The sequence below is a fragment of the Bison bison genome, unplaced genomic scaffold (assembly GCF_000754665.1).
Source record: "Bison bison bison isolate TAMUID 2011002044 unplaced genomic scaffold, Bison_UMD1.0 scf7180017845482, whole genome shotgun sequence".
Taxonomy (NCBI): domain Eukaryota; kingdom Metazoa; phylum Chordata; class Mammalia; order Artiodactyla; family Bovidae; genus Bison; species Bison bison.
This window is the reverse complement of record NW_011476055.1, coordinates 75,867-95,266: the sequence shown is the minus strand read 5'-3', so window position 1 is coordinate 95,266 and position 19,400 is coordinate 75,867. Positions and strand designations below refer to the sequence as shown.

At 38.8% G+C, this 19,400-nt stretch overlaps 1 protein-coding gene and 1 long non-coding RNA gene across 4 annotated transcripts in view; one reads left to right on the top strand and one right to left on the bottom strand.

Annotated features, from left to right (window-relative positions):
* The window catches only part of USP53 (ubiquitin specific peptidase 53), a 60,891-nt gene extending 52,721 nt beyond the window's left edge, over positions 1-8,170 (bottom strand). The window contains exon 1 of the mRNA XM_010834975.1: positions 7,887-8,170. The gene's annotated coding sequence lies outside the window, so the exon portion shown is untranslated. The remainder of the gene's footprint in view (positions 1-7,886) is intronic.
* Positions 8,171-8,322: 152 nt separating this feature from the next.
* LOC104984959 overlaps positions 8,323-19,400 on the top strand; it is a 70,476-nt gene continuing 59,398 nt past the window's right edge. For all 3 annotated transcript variants that reach the window (XR_824819.1, XR_824822.1, XR_824823.1), the window contains exons 1-2: positions 8,323-8,433; positions 12,895-12,982. This is a non-coding gene — a long non-coding RNA (uncharacterized LOC104984959). The remainder of the gene's footprint in view (positions 8,434-12,894; positions 12,983-19,400) is intronic.

Genomic DNA, 19,400 nt, shown 5'->3' with positions numbered 1-19,400 from the left:
GAAAGTGAAGAAGAACTAAAAAGCCTCTTGATGAAAGTGAAAGAGGAGAGTGAAACAGTTGGCTTAAAGCTCAACATTCAGAAAACTAAGATTATGGCATCTGTTCCAATCACTTCATGGCAAATAGATGGAGAAACAGTGGAAACAGTGGCAGACTTTATTTTGGGGGGCTTCAAAATCACTGCAGATGGTGACTGCAGCCATGAAATTAAAAGATGCTTGCTCCTTGGAAGAAAAGTTATGTCCAACCTAGACAGCATATTAAAAGGTAGAGACATTAATTTGCCAACAAAGGTCCATCTAGTCATGGCTATGGTTTTTCTAGTGGTCATGTATGGATGTGAGAGTTGGACTATAAAAAAAGCAGAGCACTGAATAATTGATGCTTTTGAACTGTGGTGTTGGAGAAAACTCTTGTGAGTCCCTTGGATTGCAAGGAGATCCAACCAGTCCATCCTAAAGGAGATCAGTCCTCGGTGTTCATTGGAAGGACTGATGTTGAAGCTGAACTCCAATACTTTGACCATCTCATGAGAAGAGCTGACTCATTGGAAAAGACCCTGATGCTGGGAAAGATTGAGGGCAGGAGGAGAAGGGGACGACATAGGATGAGACGGTTGGATGGCATCACCGACTCAATGGAGATGGGTTTGGGTAAACTCCGGGAGTTGTTGATGGACAGGGAGGCCTGGCGTGCTACAGTCCATGAGGTCACAAAGAGTCAGACACGACTGAGCGACTGAACTGAACTGAAGTACCAGACTACAGTCCATGGGGTCACAGAGCGTCAGACACATCTTAGTGACTAAACAACAACAGGTCTTTTACCTCCAGAGTTAGATCTTTTTCTAAGTTGTATTCTTTTAAATGCAATTGTAAATTCTAACCACCAATGATTTGATTAGGCTACTAGATCAGTCTCGGTAAATGGTAGTAACAGCTGAACTTGGACTCATTATAGCTGTTATAGGACTTCCCTTGTGGCTCAGACAATAAAGCATCTGCCTACAATGCAGGAGACCTGGGTTCGATCCCTGGGTTGGGAAGATCCTCTGGAGAAGGAAATGGCAACTCACTCCACATCTCTTGCCTAGAGAATCCCATGGACGGAGTACCCGGTAGGCTACAGTCCATGGGGTCTCAAAGAGTCAGACACAACTGAGCGACTTCACTTCACTTCATAGCTGTTATGGTTGAACTGTGCTCCGCCCCCAAAGTATTTTGAAGTACTAGCCTCTAGTACCTGTGAACATGATCTCATTTGGAAATAGGGTTTTTATAGATGAGATTAGATTATGATGAGATCATTAGGATGGAGCCTAATCAAAAAGACTAGCAGAAGTCATTAGAAGAAGAGACAGAGACAAACAGAATATCATGTTTGATACAGAATGATACAGCTACAAGTAAAAGAACACCAAGAATTGACAGCTACCACCAGAAGCTAGAAAGTGGCAAGGGAGGATTCTGTACAGAGCCCTAGAAAGGAACCAATCCTGCTAAAACCTTGATTTTGGACTTCTAGCCTCCAGAGCCGTGAGAGAACAATTCTATTGCTTTAAGCTGTCTGGTTTGTGGTCCTTTGTGACAGCAGCCCTAGGAAACTAACACAATAGCTGATAAAGCCTTAGAGACTCCTTTGTTCTTTTAAGTATATTGTTTCTTTCTTGATTATAAAATAGTATTTGTTTTTTATATAGATATCTAAAATACACATAAATATTTAAAACAGAAAATTTAGAAATACATACAATCCCATAGAAGGAGAGAATCACTGTTAATAAAGCTACTGAAATACATTCTTAATAGTACCCTGGCTTAGCCATCAAACTCTAAAGTGAAATTTCATTTTAACATCTTTTCACTATAAGCAATATAGCTAAGGGACATGCTGAAGAGTTTTCAGTGATATATTACAACCATCCACCTTACTAGTAAAACTATTTAAAACTTTATTTTAGATAATTAGATAGCAAGCTATCTATAAGTATACCTTATTTATATATATATACTTATATATACCTATACATAGGTAAGTGTGTATGCTAAGTCACTTCAGTCATGTTCAACTCTGCAACCCTATGGACTGCAGCCCACCAGACTCCTCCGTTCATGCGGATTTTCCAGCCAAGAATACTGACTAGAGTGGGTTGCCATCCCCTCCTCCAAGGGATCTTCCCATATGTAGGTAGATAGCAAGTTAAAGCAAAAAAAAAAAAAAAACCTCATTCATTATAGGGCTCCTTTTTATAAAGTTTAAATATTATAGTAAGAAAGATAATAGAAGAATAGATGACTTTTGATACAGAAAACCACAAGACGATACTAGAAAATTTATTAAACACAAAATAAAATTAAAGTAATAAGGACAAACCATACTACCACCACCCCAAAAAGCAAATTTTAAGTAACTTTCAATGTTTTGTATCTTTTTGCTCAACTTCTTTATGCCCAATAAAGAACTGTGCTTTATTTATTCTGGCTGTTACCAATCACTAGATTCCAATGGTAACTAATTAGAGAAAAACAAGAGCGCATATGTATCCAGAATACAGAGTATGAACATGAGAGACAATGGCTTATGGCAATCTGCTTTAAGACATGATCTTCAGAAGAAAAGTATGCCATGCCAAGGCAGGTAGCACCTAACATTCCTTTGCCTTGACAAAGCCCCAAACTGAACTCCTGCTTTACCTCTATCTTCTTCCCCATTTTAGCTGATGGTAACTTCATCATTCTAGTCGCTCAGAAGAAATAATCTTGGTATCATCTTTGACGCCTCTTTTTTGAATATCTTAGACAGAATGTGCCCAATTCTTAACCACCTCCACTTCTACTATTCTGGACTTCGCCATCATCAGATCTTTCCTGGATTGCCAGACAACGTCGTAATTGTCTCCTTGCTTCTACCATTAGCTGTTACAGTCTATTCTCAAGATTAGACATGAAACTTCTAAAATTAAATGATAAAGCCATCCCTCTGCTCAAAACTTTTTAATGGGTCCTTACTACATTCAGATTAAAAACCAAAAGTCTTTACAATGGCCTGCAAAGCTTATACTACCTGCTAAAAGTAAAAACGCTTTTTTCTAAACTCACACCACTTCTGAGCCCAGATGTGTGGGTTTTTACACAATAAGCAATTCTCTTATTCTCAAGACACTACAATTTAACTCGATTTGACACTATTGGAGTTAGTATCAGATCCCACAAGCCAATGGCTCAGTCCCACTAGAGACTCCCCATTTCAGACACCAACCACAAGTCCCAAGTAGTCACCTGTATTTCTGATGAACCACCAATAAGTTAGGGGTTCCCTCCAACCTCTGCCAAGGATTCAATTAACTTGCTGCCATGGCTCTGGAAAACAGCTTACTTGAGTGGATTTCAACTTCATTATAAAAAGATACAACTCATGAACAGTCTGATGGAAGAGCTGAAACAGGGCAAAAAATGTGGGAAGGGGCAAGGAGCTTCCACACCCTCTCAAGAACACCATCCTCCCAACACCTCTACAAGTTCACCAACCCAAAAGCTCTTCAAACCGCTTCAGTTAGGATTTTTTAATGGAGGTTTCATTGTGTAGGCATGCTTGATTAAATATTTGGCCACTGGTGAGTAGCTCAACCTCCACGTCTCCCCTCTCTGGAGCTGTGTGTATATGTGGATGGTGAGGAGAGGGGGTGGAGGGCTGAAAATTTCAATCCTCTAATGACATGGTTGGTTTCGTGACAATCCATTCTCACCCTGCGGCTAGCACCCAGTCACCAACACACATTTATCTCAACCATAGCCATCTCAACACACATTTATCACCTTGCAGATTCCAAGAATTTTCGGAGCTGTGTGCCAGGAAACAGGCAGAGACCAAATATACATTTCTTCTTATGTAACACCCATCTTCTCACCTCTAACTTCATCCCTAACTACTTTCCCTTTACATTCTCCGTTTTCAACTTTATGGGCCTCCTCGTTATTCCTGAACAAACCACGCAAACTCCTGCTCTAAAGCCTTGACACTCTATTCCACTGCCTGGAGTACACTTCCTCTTGATACCCACATGACTTCTTCCTGGCTCACTTCATGATTGCTTTGCTCAAAAATCACCTTCTATATGAGGCTTATACTTAAAATTGCAACCCACTCCATATTTCCAATTCCCCTTGCCCCGCTCTACTTTTTCTTTTCTCCTTGGCATTCTTCACCAACTAAGATAGCATACAATTGACTTATTGTTTTTTATCACTGTTTATCATTGTTTCTCCTCCCAATCCTCTTAGAATATAAACTGAATTCCAAGCAACTAGAACAATACAAAGTACATGGTAGGCAGTCATTAAATACTTACTGAATGAAGCTCAGGAAATAAAGCGGAACCTCAATCAACAAACCCTATGAAATCAACAAAGAGGACCTGGGCATTAAAGGTATAGGACAACTTCCCACCACTTGGCAGCTAGGTTAATGTCAGTAGTATACTGACAAGGAGGTAAGATTATTTCAGGCCTATACAGCAGTACCTTATAATAGAAAACATCTTCTAGGGTTCAAACAGACTGCTCACCTAAAAACAGGGAGGGCCATAATTAGAGGGCCAAGATTTTATTATGCAGGGTGAGAAGTTTAAAAGAAGATAAAGCACAAAGCACCTGGTTAACAAAGAATGCCCTGATGGGTTCTTGACAAGGATGGAATTCATGTTCTGGTACTGACCTCATGATTTCCAATTATTCTACCTCTGAAAAACTTCCACCAACACAGCATATTACTCAACTACTTAATCATTAAAAGCAAATGAATTCCATTATCTATAATTATGATCTATATTAGAAAGTTCATAGAATTATTCTAAGAATCACAAACCATGTCTAAAATAACTAATAAATGCCCAAAACACGGCAAGCACTCAGTAAAAATGCGAGCTAACTATAATGACAGCAAAAACACAATCTCTGATATAAAATGATTTTTAACAATAAAAAAACACAGTTGAAGAAAAAGTAAAAGCTGTATTGATATTTTACACCCCATTTTGTTATTCCTCCATTTCTTTAAACTGATGTATCAATCTTGACTAAAGACATAATCCAGATTAGTGGCATCGGATAAACTGTACTCAATTTTAAAATCTATTAAGTCATTCTTAGTAGAAAATAAGCAGTTTCATTTGTAGAGCTATCCTACTTTAAGAAAACTTAAAATATGAAAACTTCTAATTACAAAAAGAAGTTTGGGAATGCTTCACTTTACAAGTAGATTCACCGTAGTATTATTTTAAACATTGATTTACGAACTGAGCTAGAGAAAGAGAAATGAGTTACCATGTTAGAAGGCAATGCATCAGAAATAAAGTGAAAGCAATTCTGAAATAATGTAAGCAACAGAGATTTAATTTAGAAGAATTCAACCTATGTACAACTTTTCAGAAAAATTCAAAACTTCCTTAATGACAATTTTAATTCATAAATAACACGACAACCATGCAGCCATAAACAATAACTAGCAACTTTTCTGAAGTGACTCATGTAAAATAAACGTTCTTCAACCATATGCAATGGCTTGTAGCACGTTGGGGTATGTCACGGAACACCTTTGATGGCAGCCTATGGATCCCTTAGGATGATGTTTGTAAAAACATAAAATATAATTCATGGGATTACAATTAAAAAAGGGCGAAAAAAGTGTATAAGATTCCCAAGAAACCCAGTTACATTAAAATTCAGTTCTAATCATAGACCACAGTTTTAATCATGAATCCTCAGTTAATAAAAGAACTGCTGATAGAGGTTACAGATTAACTTGGAAAAGAAAAGAAGAAATACTTTTGCCTAAATATTCTATACATGTAGTATTCCTAGTATTTAAAAAAATAACTTGCCAAGATTAGGATATTATATAGTTATTTAAAGTTTAAATAACCTTTGAAAGTTTTTATCTCTAGTAGAACATTTCTTGTTCCTACTGTGTGCATATACTATAATGCAAAATAACAGTTTCAACAGGAAAATAATTTGTGATTTGACTACTGAATGTGTACATTACCTTAAAACAGAATTTTCATTTTTGAACTCTTTGGCTAAAAAAAACTTCTAAATCATTATTCCCAAAATATCCTGGTACTGCACAGTTTAAAATATACATTTGACACTAAATAATGGAAAAGATCTTGAATCACAGTATTTACTAAAATCGTTAAGTTTTTTGATTTTTTAAGAAAAAGAATAAACTAGGTGAGAAATGGTGCCCTACCACCATTAAAATAGCTTTCTTTGAAAAAATCACTTTTTTGTATCTAAATAAAATATTAATAAATGACTATTAGTGTCAAGTTACAAGAGCTATACAAATCTACCTACATTTACAAAAACATTTTTTTAGTTAATAGGAAAAATGAAAGATCTGTTCTTGGTTGCTTATTTTTCACACTGTAGGAAAAAAACACACATAACTAGTGTGTTGAGTAGAATAAATCACTTTCATGTTTTATCACTAGTAATTGTGAACCTAAACAAACTGTACAGTGAGTTCATTTTAAAAACGAATAAAATTTAAAATAAAAACAAAAACCTTGTTTTTTTCAGAGCATAACTAACTCCTTCCTACAGTGTGTTTGTCTATTTGAAATTATGACAACAGCAGATAAATCATATATTACTTTTTTTTCATATATTACTTTTGCAATATGTTTCATTTGTTTTCATTTCTCTTTGCCTAGACCATCATCATGTAACTGAAAAGAATAGAACATTAAACTAACAAGAAGTATTTAATATTAACTTAGCCAAAAGTTCATTTCAATCCGAATTTTGTTAGGAATTTCTCCTTCTTTTAAATACTGAGAATTACGAACGCTTTTCTTTAAAGAACATTACTAAAAGTGAATCAGACCCTAATCACAAAGAACCTCTTAAATTTAAACATCCCTCAGAAATAGCCTTGAAAACTCACTGCAAAAAAATACATATTTTCTTCCAGATAAGGAAACATATGGCAAACTCTTATCTAACAAATAAAGCCTTGCAGTACATTTGCAAGCATTAATGAGGCTTCGTACTGATGGAGAAAACCTTGCAGCGGAGTCAAAACCTCAGAGCACGCTCGAAATGCAGGCTTTAGAAACGCTCTCTGCTACACCTGTGCAAGTACTTCCTGTTCTCCAAAGATATTTAAAAGTTGTTTGGTAAACGTCCCGTTGGAGAAAGAAATGGCAACCCACTCCAGTATTCTTGCCTGGAAACTCTCATGGACGGAGGAGCCTGGCGGGCTACAGTCCATGGGGTCGCAAAGAAGTCGGAAACGACTGGGCACACACCAGACCAGAAATGTCCACTAAATCGCCATTTAGAAGCTAAACATTAACTTCATAAATTACTACTACTAAATCACTACATTATTACTACTACCACTCAGAAATCACCAGTCCGAAGAGTCCCACGAATCATCTCTTCTCCAAACAGAACAACAAAACCTCTTTAAAAAGAGGCTGCTCGAGAGGCAGTGGCTTGGATAGTGAGGGGCAGGCGCCAGGTAAGCATAATATTCATAATTCCAAAGCACTAAGCGACCCAGCAGGATCCCAGGTTCCGCCTCTGGCCAGCCCTCAAACACAGCAGGAACAACCAAAACCCAGTAAGTACAGGACCTCCTCCCTACGCGTTCGCCTCCAGCCTGGTCAAAGGCACCTCCGCCAGATCCTGGACGCGGCGGGAGGGCGGCGGGAGGGCTGCGTGCCTCGAAGAGTCTGCCCCGAAGAGGCTGGGGGAGGAGGTCGGGGGGCAGCGAGGAGAGACATCGAGTCTGGGACTAGAACGTGGGTCTTCCAGTCAGGCCCGCGGAGGTCGCAGGTCTTTGGATCTCCAGCCAGGGACTAGTTTCGGAGACTTACCTTGAGCTCTGCCCTTTTAGCAAGAGGGGCGTGCGGTCCAGGTAGAGAAATATGGGCCTTCTACCGCCACAGGGCAATCTCCCGCTGGCCCAGCTCTGCGTCCAGCTGACACCAGGCTGACACACCAACAGCTGCCACCGAAACCGAGGCTCACCGGGAACTGGAGCAGAGGCGACTGGTCTCCGCCGCCCAGACCTCGACCCAGCGCTTGGAGCATGCGCACACGCCTCACCACCCAAAGGCCAGTCAGGCCAGTGACACCTGCGATCAACAGGTCCTGGGAGCCCCGCCCAAATCCCCGCCTCACCCCCGCCCCGCCTCCTCGAAGCTGACCCCGCCCTCAGGCTCCAGGAGCTGGCTCCGCCCCCACACGCGATTTCCCGGCTTTCCGGACCTGCGGATCTGTGTTCCCGCGCGGATTCGATAGGGCTGGTGATCCGGTTGACTTACTCTGAGCCGCGAGATCCCGCGAGAGCAGGGAGTTGACCATTTTTTTTAAGGCGGGAGCGGAGCGCTGGGGTTAACTGTTCGAGAAAGGAGGCTGCAGGTTGGTTTTTGTGGTGTAAAGAGAAAAAAGGAATAGTTGTGGAAGTAGTTATTCCGATACTCTTGGTCTATTTATTCATCATTTTCTAAGCTCAGGGACACGAATCCACCAGACACTGGGCTTTAAGTTAGTTGTTATTACCTCAGAGAAAACGACCTGTATCGGTTGGCCTCGAAACCCTAGGCGAATTCGCAGTTCTCTTTAGCTTTTTGTGAATCCTTACAATCTGTTTGCAGTTAAATGATTTACATTGGCTTGAATGTATATTCCCCAACTGGTTGTTTCGTGACTATTTAATAAAATGAAAGGCTTAATAAACATGTTGACCCGGTTAATGGTTAAGTGTGAGAAAAATGTGGCTTTCTCCTTACTGTGCTTTCAACAGGTTTTAAGTTGCAAGCTAATGTTTGGGAAATGGGCGAAACTTCGTTTTGTAATAACTTGTTTCTTAGGAATAGTAGTAAAAGGAAAACCCACTGTCATCTTTAGTATAAACGATCCCTCTCAATGAGTAGTAAGGTTTTGGAACTCATTTCAAAGCTGTTGCAGGTTCAACATACAGATTCTAAAAATTGATCAAACAGGTAGGTAACTCTAAATGTCTGTTTGAAGAAACAGAAGGAGGAAACATTTTAGATTGGTATAGGCAAGTATTACCTGTGACGGAATCAAGGAGAATTTGTTGAGCATTTATTGTTCCCTTCACTGAATTGGGCACTGAAGAAAATACAGTGAAGTTTAAAATACGGTTCTTGCCCTCAGGAAATTTAAAACTTGGAGAAGGAGAAAAAGAACTACATTTAAAAAAGAGCACCATTAATTCTCCCCCCTAGTGCTACCTTCTCCTGGTTTTGTGACTACCTCTCTGAGGCACTTTAAATATTTTTATTCTTAACTGTGCCCTCTGTGTTCCCAAACTCTCCATTTTCTTGTGTTGTAACTTCTTTTGTGTCCTTGAACAGTCTTTTCCCCACGATGGACTTATCTACTAGGTATACTGGGCACCTGGAGAAGGAAATGGCAACCCACTCCAATATTCTTGTCTGGAGAATCCCAGGGACAGAGGAACCGGGTGGGCTGCCATCTATGGGGTCGCACAGAGTCGGACACGACTGACGTGACTTAGCAGCAGCAGCAGCATCCTGGGCACCAAGGACTCCCAAATGGATATCTTCAGCTTAGACCCTTTTAAGCAACAGCATCTTTGGGTGTCATGTGCTGAGTCACTTCAGTAGTATCCAACTCTTTGCAACCCTATGAACTGTAGCACACCAGGCCCTTCTGTCCATGGGATTCTCCAGGCAAGAATGCTGGAGTGGATTGTCATTCCCTTCTCCAGGGGATCTTCCCGACCCAGGAATCGAACCCTGTCTCTCATCTCTTATGGCTTCTGCATTGCAGGCAGTCATATAGGTATGTCCCAAATTGACTTGGACATCTTTTCTGTTCCCTACTCCTAGTGTCGTATCTCTTCCCACCCATCTGGAACCTACATTGCTTTCATTCCCTATTTTAGATAATAGCACCCAGTTGCCAAAATCAAGAATCCATGTGTACCCCTATATTACATTTCCTTCATTTCCTCTGTCCTGATATCAAATTTGATTAATTCATCTCCTTAAGGATCTCTCAACCCCCGCACCCCTTTTAATCTCCATTCTCACTGTCTTAATCTATCGGCTAATCATCATCTCTCCTAACTCATCTCCCTTGGACCACTGCAATAGGCTCTAGTTATTTCCCACTCCAGTCCAACATCCATGTCTGTTAATAATTTTTCTAACACAAAAATATGATTACAATATTACCATGCTTTTTTCAGGAGCTCCCCATCTCCTTCAGGACCTGGCCCCAGACTTAGTCTCATCTACTACTCTTGCCCATTTATGCCATGCTAGCTGTATTGAATTCCTTGCTCATCTGTGTTTCTACTAGGTTCTCTCAAGATCTTTTAGGTCTCAGTTGAATAGTTATTTCATCCATGGAAACTTTCATAACTTCCTGAGACAGATTTGCCCTTCCTTCACCCTTTTTGGGTTTATCTATAACAATTATGTTATAATATAGCTATTTCTTTGCAAATGTAATTGACAGAGCACTCTTGAAAAATAATTTGAACTATGGATAATAAAGACTCATACTATCTCCCTGCCTCCTTTCTAGATTGTAGAAGAATGCCATTCAGTATACCATGCTCAAGAATTTGACAAAACCGTAACTGTACAGTTTTTTTAATCATGTAACTTCAAACTTTCTGCTACTTCTTGGCATATTTAAGTACTGAGTTTTACATGGTATACTAGTTCACAAGTTAGAGTCAAATGGACAGTCTGAAGCAAACAGTGAAAAAAAGGAAAATTGACAGTTCACTGTATTTTAGGACAGGAGTTGCTCCCAAAAAACTTTGTAGTTAGAAATGTCACAACATAAGTTTTAAATGTACTGCCTCTGAGAATTACTATTTGTTCTCGAAGTATATGTGTATACGTTTAATTCAGTATTTATTTTATTGGGCAGACCCAAATTAATGAGGAAAAATCTCTGCACTTCTCACTGACTTGAGATCATGAAAGAAAAGATTTGGAATGCCAAAGACATTATGTTGTTTGAATGAGGCTCAGCCAAAGTTTACATCATTAGCACCACCACACTTACATACCTCTTTATTATTCTGGAGCGATTATAATCCAGACTTTGGGAGATGTACCATCTTGTGGTTCTATTCACCCTATTCACTAATAAGTGGTAGAAGTAGCAGATCCAGGCTTCGGGAGATGTACCATCTTATGGTTCTAATCACCCTATTCACTGATAAGTGGTAGAGGTAGCAGTATTCTATCCTGAGAAGCTGTCATCTGGTATTTCCAGGAGGTAAACAACAGCTAAAGACATGGCAAACCATGAATGGGCTGGGTAGGATAAAGTGAAATACAGTATAGAGAAGTTGTAGCTAAATGGCTATCTCAGGATTGGATGTGAGACTAACTCCTTTTTTCCTAATTGCATGAAGGAAATGTTGACAAGTGTTATCTTCTTAGTAAACTTGTAGAGAACAGGGACTATATTTTTTCACTGTGAATTTCTAGGGCATAGCACAGTGCCTGGCATAGATATATAACAAATGTGTTCAGTGGATAGGTTGAAGAACTAGAAGTTCTGTTAATTTTTTGGAGAATAGAGACATCTGTGTGGACCAGAATTGGGGAAAGCTGCTATGGGAGATCAGATATGAGCTTCAACTTGGAAGGTTCATGGGTAGGCATATTTGAAGGCACTGTGAAGGAGATATGACTATTCAAGAGCAAAGTTATAGAAACAGGAATTAAAGCCAATGCAGGGCTATAATAGGAAGCCTTTTAAGTTCTTGAACAGGATGTTTAGTTTGGAATTATATACGGATTTGTAGGGGAAATTGTAGTGAGGCAAGAAGATGAGCTAAATCAGTACAATTCCAGAGAAACCTTCAGTGATGATGAGGCCAAGCAAAAAATCTAGTCATAATCAACCACTTCCTCTATGACTCACATACCAATTTTTGTAACACCATCCTCTTACATGGCTTTCCTCCAACCTATTTGGTTGTTCCTTTTCAACCTGCTTTTCTCTTACACTTTCTAGATGATGGTGTTCGTAGTGCCTGGCCCTAAGACCAGGTTTTATCCTCATGGTTTTAAATATATATTTCGCACACAGCAGCCGAAGTAGCCTATTTTAAATATTGACATGTTACCCCCCTACTTAAAATTGTTCAAAGACTTACTATATACATAAAATCCAAATAGACACCTGAAGGAGCTATTCTTCCCTCCCTAACAGCATCTCATGCTATCAAGGATTTTGCACTCTTTATTCCCTATACCTAGAACCCTGGTTCTTAATGGGGGGTGATATTGTCTCTCAAGGGACATTTGGCAAAGGGCAATACGTTGCTGATTGTCACAGGGTAGGAAGGGAGTGCTGCTACTTGTATCCAGTTGGGGTGAGGCCAGTTCTAAACACCACACAACAGACAAGTCACCCACAACAAAGAATTACATGGTTCAAAATGTCATTAGTGCCCAAGCTAGGAAACCCTGACCTACAATGCCTTCCCCTGATTCTCCAAGTGGCTGACTCCTGTTCATCCTCTATACTCTAGTTTTAACTTTGTCTTCCTAGAAGTCATCTTTGACTTAGAACTTCCTACCTGTCTCTATCACAGTGTTCTGTTTATTCATCTCATACCACTTTTCAAAACCTGTGATTATTTAGTTTATTTGTTTGTCTTTCTCATTATCTAGAAAGCAGATCCCATGAAAAGACTCTCTCCATCATTATTCTTTCTGTAAAGGCTAATACAGTGGCACAGAGTAGGCATCAATAAAGAGTTATTTGACACCTGAATCTGGATCTACAATATGTCATAGAATGAAAACAATAACTTTTTCTTCTTCTTTTTTTCTGTAAAATTAAAATATGCAGTTACTGATTGAAGACACAGAACAGATTGAAGACACCTGCAAGGAAGTTGTCATCACTCAGAGTGTCTTCTGAAGTCAGCTGGTCTGAGGTCAGTATTCAGATGTGCTCCACAAATACCCTTCCTTCCTAAGTAGCATCTCACAATCAGAACCAAAAGTAGAATCATACTATGGCCAATTTAACTAATATCGGTGAAGTAAAGAGAATCAGGCCGGAAGGAAAAAAAAGAAACAAGGATGAATAGTACCAAAAATGATATAAAATTATTTGATCAAACTAAGAAGTTTAGAAGACCCAATTTTTTAATATGTGCATGTCTTTACAAAGCTGTTTCAAAACTGTATTTAGAATTACCTGGTTAATATACATTTTAATTTTTTTCAATTAAGAAAATATGTACTGTGGACATATATTGCTTTGTCCTTTCCTGCTTTTACCAGTAATAATAGATCATACCACTTAACCCCAGGATGGGCATAACTCCATGTTGAGCATTTCATCATTTTCTGGCTCTGGTGATTAGTGTATGAGTGATTTGAGCTAATCAGTATTCTTTCTCAGGAGTTTTCAAATTATTAATAGAGCTTACAGGAAAGATCCTTTTTCTTCTCTGTGTACAAAGCTATAAAACTGTAAGCTCAGAGGTGCTTGTGGCAATGTGCCTTGTCATTTACAGTATCTAGTCTGAAAGAATAAGGCAGCTTTGGAGGAGAGGGGAAAGAGAAAAGTTCCTAAGGGTTCTCTAGCCTCTTATAAAATAGGTAATTCAGGAACTGAGTGTTCACTAAACTCCTTAAAGCTCTGCAGCATGACCTTTTGTTAAACATCAGATCAAATTCAGTATCCATAGCATCTTAGCCAGCTCTTCCTTAGGCACAACTTTACTGGCCTTACATTCCAATCTTTCTATTAGCTAGTTAACCACATTGAGTGGTTTAACCAGTAACCTCCTTAATTTTGCTGACTTATTGTCAGTTTAAGCAATTTCATTACCTTTGTTATTTCACTTTGAAGCATCCTAATTTTCTTATCTGTAAAATTGGGATGAGAAATAATACTTATATATGATGTATTTTGATGTTCCCAGATAAAAGCAACTATAAAGTCTTATACTGTGTTATTATGGCCATTAGTGTTGTTATTACAGTTACCAATACTGCTGTCATCAATGATAATATGTTGCTATAAGAACCTGTATATTGTTTTTCTTGCTATAATATGTATTTTATTACAGTCTCAAAGATACACAAGGCTTTAGATTCCTTCTAGTCCAGCCTCCTACTCACTAAAGTACTATCCCTGACAGTAGTTGTCCAACCTCTGTTCAAATATGGTAACAGCAGTAGAAAACTTGATGTTTTGTGAGATATCCTTTTCTTTTTAAGACTTCTTTAACCACTAAGAAATTTTCATCACGGTGAGTTTAAATTTACCTACTAGTAATTTCTATACACAGGTCTTATTTCTATCCTTTATAGGAACGGAGATCTATGTTCTCTTTTCCATAAGACACTACTGAACTTTGAAAACATGTTTTGTGTTTTCTAGCGAAAAGTTCTCTCAAAAATTTTTTGAAGGCCTAGTAAAATATTAAACTAATCTGCTCATTCATTCATTCATTCATTCTACTTCACCTTATCCCACAAAGATTTAAAGTAAATTCTAAAAAATAAAATAAATTCTAACATATAATATAAAACAATGGTCAGACATAAATAAGAAAAAGAATCAGAACTATGAGAAAGTAGAATATGAGTAGAATGTAAAGAGTGAGAACGAAAGAATAGAAATAAGCATGAGCCTGTGGCTTAAGTTTGTTTGACTCTGATCTGAAATTATAAGTGAATATGATATTTATCAGTGACAGGAAACATTTTTCTGTCATCATCTAAAATGCTTTTTCCTCTATGTTGGCCCTCGTCTAAAAAGGCTCTTACCTGTGTTCACTGACAATAGACTCATCTACATGTCCCTGGGAAATGAAGTAATAGGCTTCATAATCCATGAAACTGACTTCAGGATGCAATATTGTTGTCAACTTCTGGAAAAAATATGGTGACAAAAAAAAAATACTTCTGCAATTAGCATGATTATCAGTTCAGTTCAGTTCAGTTACTCAGTCGTGTCCAACTTTTTGCAACCCCATGGACTGCAGCACACCAGGCTTCCCTGTCCATCACCAATTCCTGGAGCTTGCTCAATCTCATGTCCATTGAGTCCATGATGCCATCCAACCATATCATCCTTTGTCATCCCCTTCTCCTCCCGCCTTCAATCTTTCCCAGCATCAGAGTCTTTTGAGTCAGTTCTTTGCATCTGGTGGCCAAAGTATTGGAGTTTCAGCTTTAACATCAGTGCTTCCAGTGAATATTCAGGACTGATTTCCTTGAGAAATGATGGTTTGATCTCCCCACCCCCTAGTCCAAGGGACTCTTAAGAGTCTTCTCCAACTCCACAGTTCAAAAGCATCAATTCTTTGGCACTCAGCTTTCTTTATAGTCCAAGTCTCACATCCATACGTGACTACTGGAAAAACCATAGCTTTCACTAGATGGACCTTTGCTGGCAAAGAAATGTCTCTGCTTTTTAGTGTGCTGTCTAGAATGGTCATAGCTTTTCTTCCAAGGAGCAAGCATCTTTTAATTTCATGGCTGCAGTCACCATCTGCAGTGATTTTGGACCCCAAGAAAATAGTCTGTCACTGTTTCCATTGCTTCCCCATCTATTTACCATGAAGTGATGGGACCGGATGCAATAATCTTAGTTTCTTGAATGTTGAGATTTAAGCCAGCTTTTTCACTTTCCTCTTTCACTTTCATCAAGAGGCTCTTTAGTTCCTCTTCATTTTCTGCCATAAGGGTAGTATCATCTGCATATCTGAGGTTATTGCTATTTCTCCTGGCAGTCTTGATTCTGGCTTGTGCTTTATCCAGCCCAGGCATTTTGCATGTTGTACTCTCCACAGAAGTTAAGTAAGGTGACAATATACAGCCTTGATGTACTCCTTTCCCAATTTGGAACCAGTCTGTTCCATGACTGGTTCTAACTGTTGCTTCTTGACCTGCATACAGATTTTGCAGGAGGCAGGTTAGGTGGTCCAGTAGTCCCATCTCTTGAAGCATTTTCCACAGTTTGTTGTAATCTACACATTCAAAGGCTTTGGTGTTTTCAATAAAGCAGAAGTAGATATTTTTCTGGAATTCTCTTGCTTTTCTATGATCCAATGGATGTTTCCTCTGGTTCCTCTGCCTTTTCTAAATCCAACTTGAACATCTGTAAGTTCATGGTTCACATACTATTGAATCCTGGCTTGGAGAATTTTGAGCATTACTTCGCTAGCATGTGAGATGAGTGCAATTGTGCAGTAGTTTGAACATTCTTTGGCATTGCTTTTCTTTGGGATTTGAATGAAAACTGACCTTTTCCAGTCCTGTGGCCACTGCTGAGTTTTCCAAATGTGCTGGCATATTGAGTGCAGCACTTTCACAGCATCATCTTTTAGGATTTGAAATAACTCAACTGGAATTCCATCACCTCCACTAGCTTTGTTTGTAGTGATGCTTCCTGAGGCCCACTTGACTTTGCATTCCAGGATGTCTGGCTCTAGGTGAGTGATCACACCATCATGATTAGCTGGGTCCTGAAGATATTTTTGCTATAGTTCTGTGTATTCTTGCCAACTCTTGCTAATATCTTCTGCTTCTGTTAGGTCCATACCATTTCTGTCCTTTATTGAGCCCATCTTTGCATGAAATGTTCCCATGGTATCTCTGATTTTCTTGAAGAGATGTCTACTCTTTCCCATTTTGTTGTTTTCATTTTTTTCTTTGCACTCATCACTGAGGAAGGCTTTCTTATCTCTGCTTGCTATTCTTTAGAACTCTGTATTCAAATGGTTCTATATTTCCTCTTCTCCTTTGCCTTTATCTTCTCTTCTTATCACAGTTTTTTGTAAGGCCTCCTCAGACAACCATTTTGCCATTTTGCATTTCTTTTTCTTGGGGATGGTCTTGCTCCCTGCCTCCTATACAATGTCACAAACCTCCATCCATAGTTCATCAGGCACTCTATCAGATCTAGTCCCTTAAATCTATTTCTCATTTCCACTGTATAATCATTAGGGATTTGATTTAGGTTATACCTGAATGGTCCAGTGGTTTTCCCTACTTTCTTCAATTTAAGTCTGAATTTGGCAATAAGGAGTTCATGATCTGAGTCACAGTCAGCTCCCGATCTTGTTTTTGCTGACTATATAGAGCTTCTCCGTCTTTGGCTATAAAGAATATAATCAATGTGATTTCAGTATTTACCATCTGGTGTGTCCATGTGTAGATTCGTCTCTTGTGTTGTTGGAAGAGGGTGTTTGCTTTGACCAGTGTGTTCTCTTAGGAAAACTCTGTTAGCCTTTGCCCTGCTTCATTTTGTTCTCTGAGGCCAAACTTGCCTGTTACTCCGGGTATCTCTCTTGACTTCCTACTTTTGCATTCCAGGCTCCTGTGATGAAAAGGACATCTTTTTTTGGTGTTATTTCTGGAAGGTCTTGTAGGTCTTCATAGAACCATTCAATTCTCTTTCAGCATCACTGGATGGGGCATAGACTTGGATTACTGTGATACTGAATGGTTTGCCTTGGAAACGAACAGAGATCATTCTGTCATTTTTGAGATTGCACCCAAATACTGCATTTCAGACTCTTATGTTCAGTGTGATGGCTACTCCATTTCTTCTAAGGGATTCTTGCCCACAGTAGTATATATAATGGTCATCTGAATTAAATTCACCTATTCAAGGTAAATTAAAAGCGGTCAACAGGAGATGGGAAGAGTGAACATTGACATTAGGCATCAGTGAACTAAAATGGACTGGAATGGGTGAATTTAATTCAGCATGATAATGGTTTGAGCAAATTATTTCCTCTCTTGGTTCAGTAGTTTAAATAAGACTGTTTTGAGGTATTTTGTAATGATGTCATTTCATTAGCCAATGTAAGTTTGTGTTCAAAATACTAACTTTTTTGTTCCATTATTTTGTTGTTATGAATTGGTATTAAGACACGTTTCACAAATTTTAATGCCCTTAGTTTTTGTGGACACAAATGGTTGTATTACTTCAGTACATCAGCATCTTCATCATCTGTTTCCTTCATTTCTTTAAAATATCCTATTATTTTTTGAAGTTTTAGTCCATATTTCTTAAGATTTAGTATTCTTCCTCCATTTTTATATTGCCAAAATTAATGATATCTTGTTTGTCTTCAGCTCAATCATTGAGGAAAATGTTGGTGAAGGTTGGATCCTTGACATTCAGTTCCAGCCATAGCCCACATTAACCCCTAGTGACAACATTAAAATTATTTAGAAAGCTAAGTAGAGACCATGTTTAAGGGCAACATGGTATCATAAAAAGTATGACCTTTAGATTTGGACAGACTTAGGTTCTATGGCAACCCACTCCAGTGTTCTTGCCTGGAGAATCCCAGGGACGGGGGAGCCTGGTGGGCTGCTGTCTATGGGGTTGCACAGAGTCAGACACGACTGAAGTGACTTAGCAGCAGCAGCAGGTTCAAATCCTGACTTTACCGTTTATTGTGTGTGACCTTGAGCAGTTAGTAACTACTCTAAAACCTAGTTTCCTCATCTGTACATAGCAGTGTTTCCTAGCTAATCCCTAACTGGATTGCTGGTGACAGGCAGGCCACTGCTCTGGGCATATATTTGCTTGATTTTATTTTTTTTTTCTAGCAGTGTTTTGTAATCTGAGGAAAAGAATGAAAAAAAAAAAACAGACAGTGAAATTGCTTGCCTTCAAAAGCAACATATATGACAGAAAGAATGGATAGAGAATTAGGGAACTCTCTTGCTCTCAAGTAGATGTGTGCTGTGAGTAGGTTAGTTTACCTCTTAACTTTTCTTGATCCTTAAAAGAAGAAATTGGACCACATGATTCTAAATTCTAAAGATGTGAAATGAAGGAGTCTTTTCCCAGTTGTTACCTAATTACAAAATATGTCAAGAACTAAGTGCTTTATGCAAAGTATTTTATTTAACTTTCCTAACAATGGTAAAGTGTTAATATTTGGATATGATTAATATCCTGATTTTACTAGTGTGTGAGAAGAGTGCAATTGTGTGGTAGTTTGAGCATTCTTTCGCATTGCCTTTCTTTGTGATTTGAATGAAAACTGACCTTTCCCAGTCCTGTGGCCACTGCTGAGTTTTCCATATGTGCTGGCATGTTGAGTGCAGCACTTTCACAGCATCATCTTTCAGGATTTGAAATAGCTCAACTGGAATTCCATCACCTCCACTAGCTTTGTTCATAGTGATGCTTTCCAAGGCCCACTTGACTTCACATTCCAGGATGTCTGGCTCTAGGTCAGTGATCACACCATCGTGATTATCTGGGTCATGAAGATCTTTTTAGTACAGTTCTTCTGTGTATTCTTGCTACCTTTTCTTAATATCTTCTGCTTCTGTTAGGTCCATACCATTTCTGCCCTTTATCGA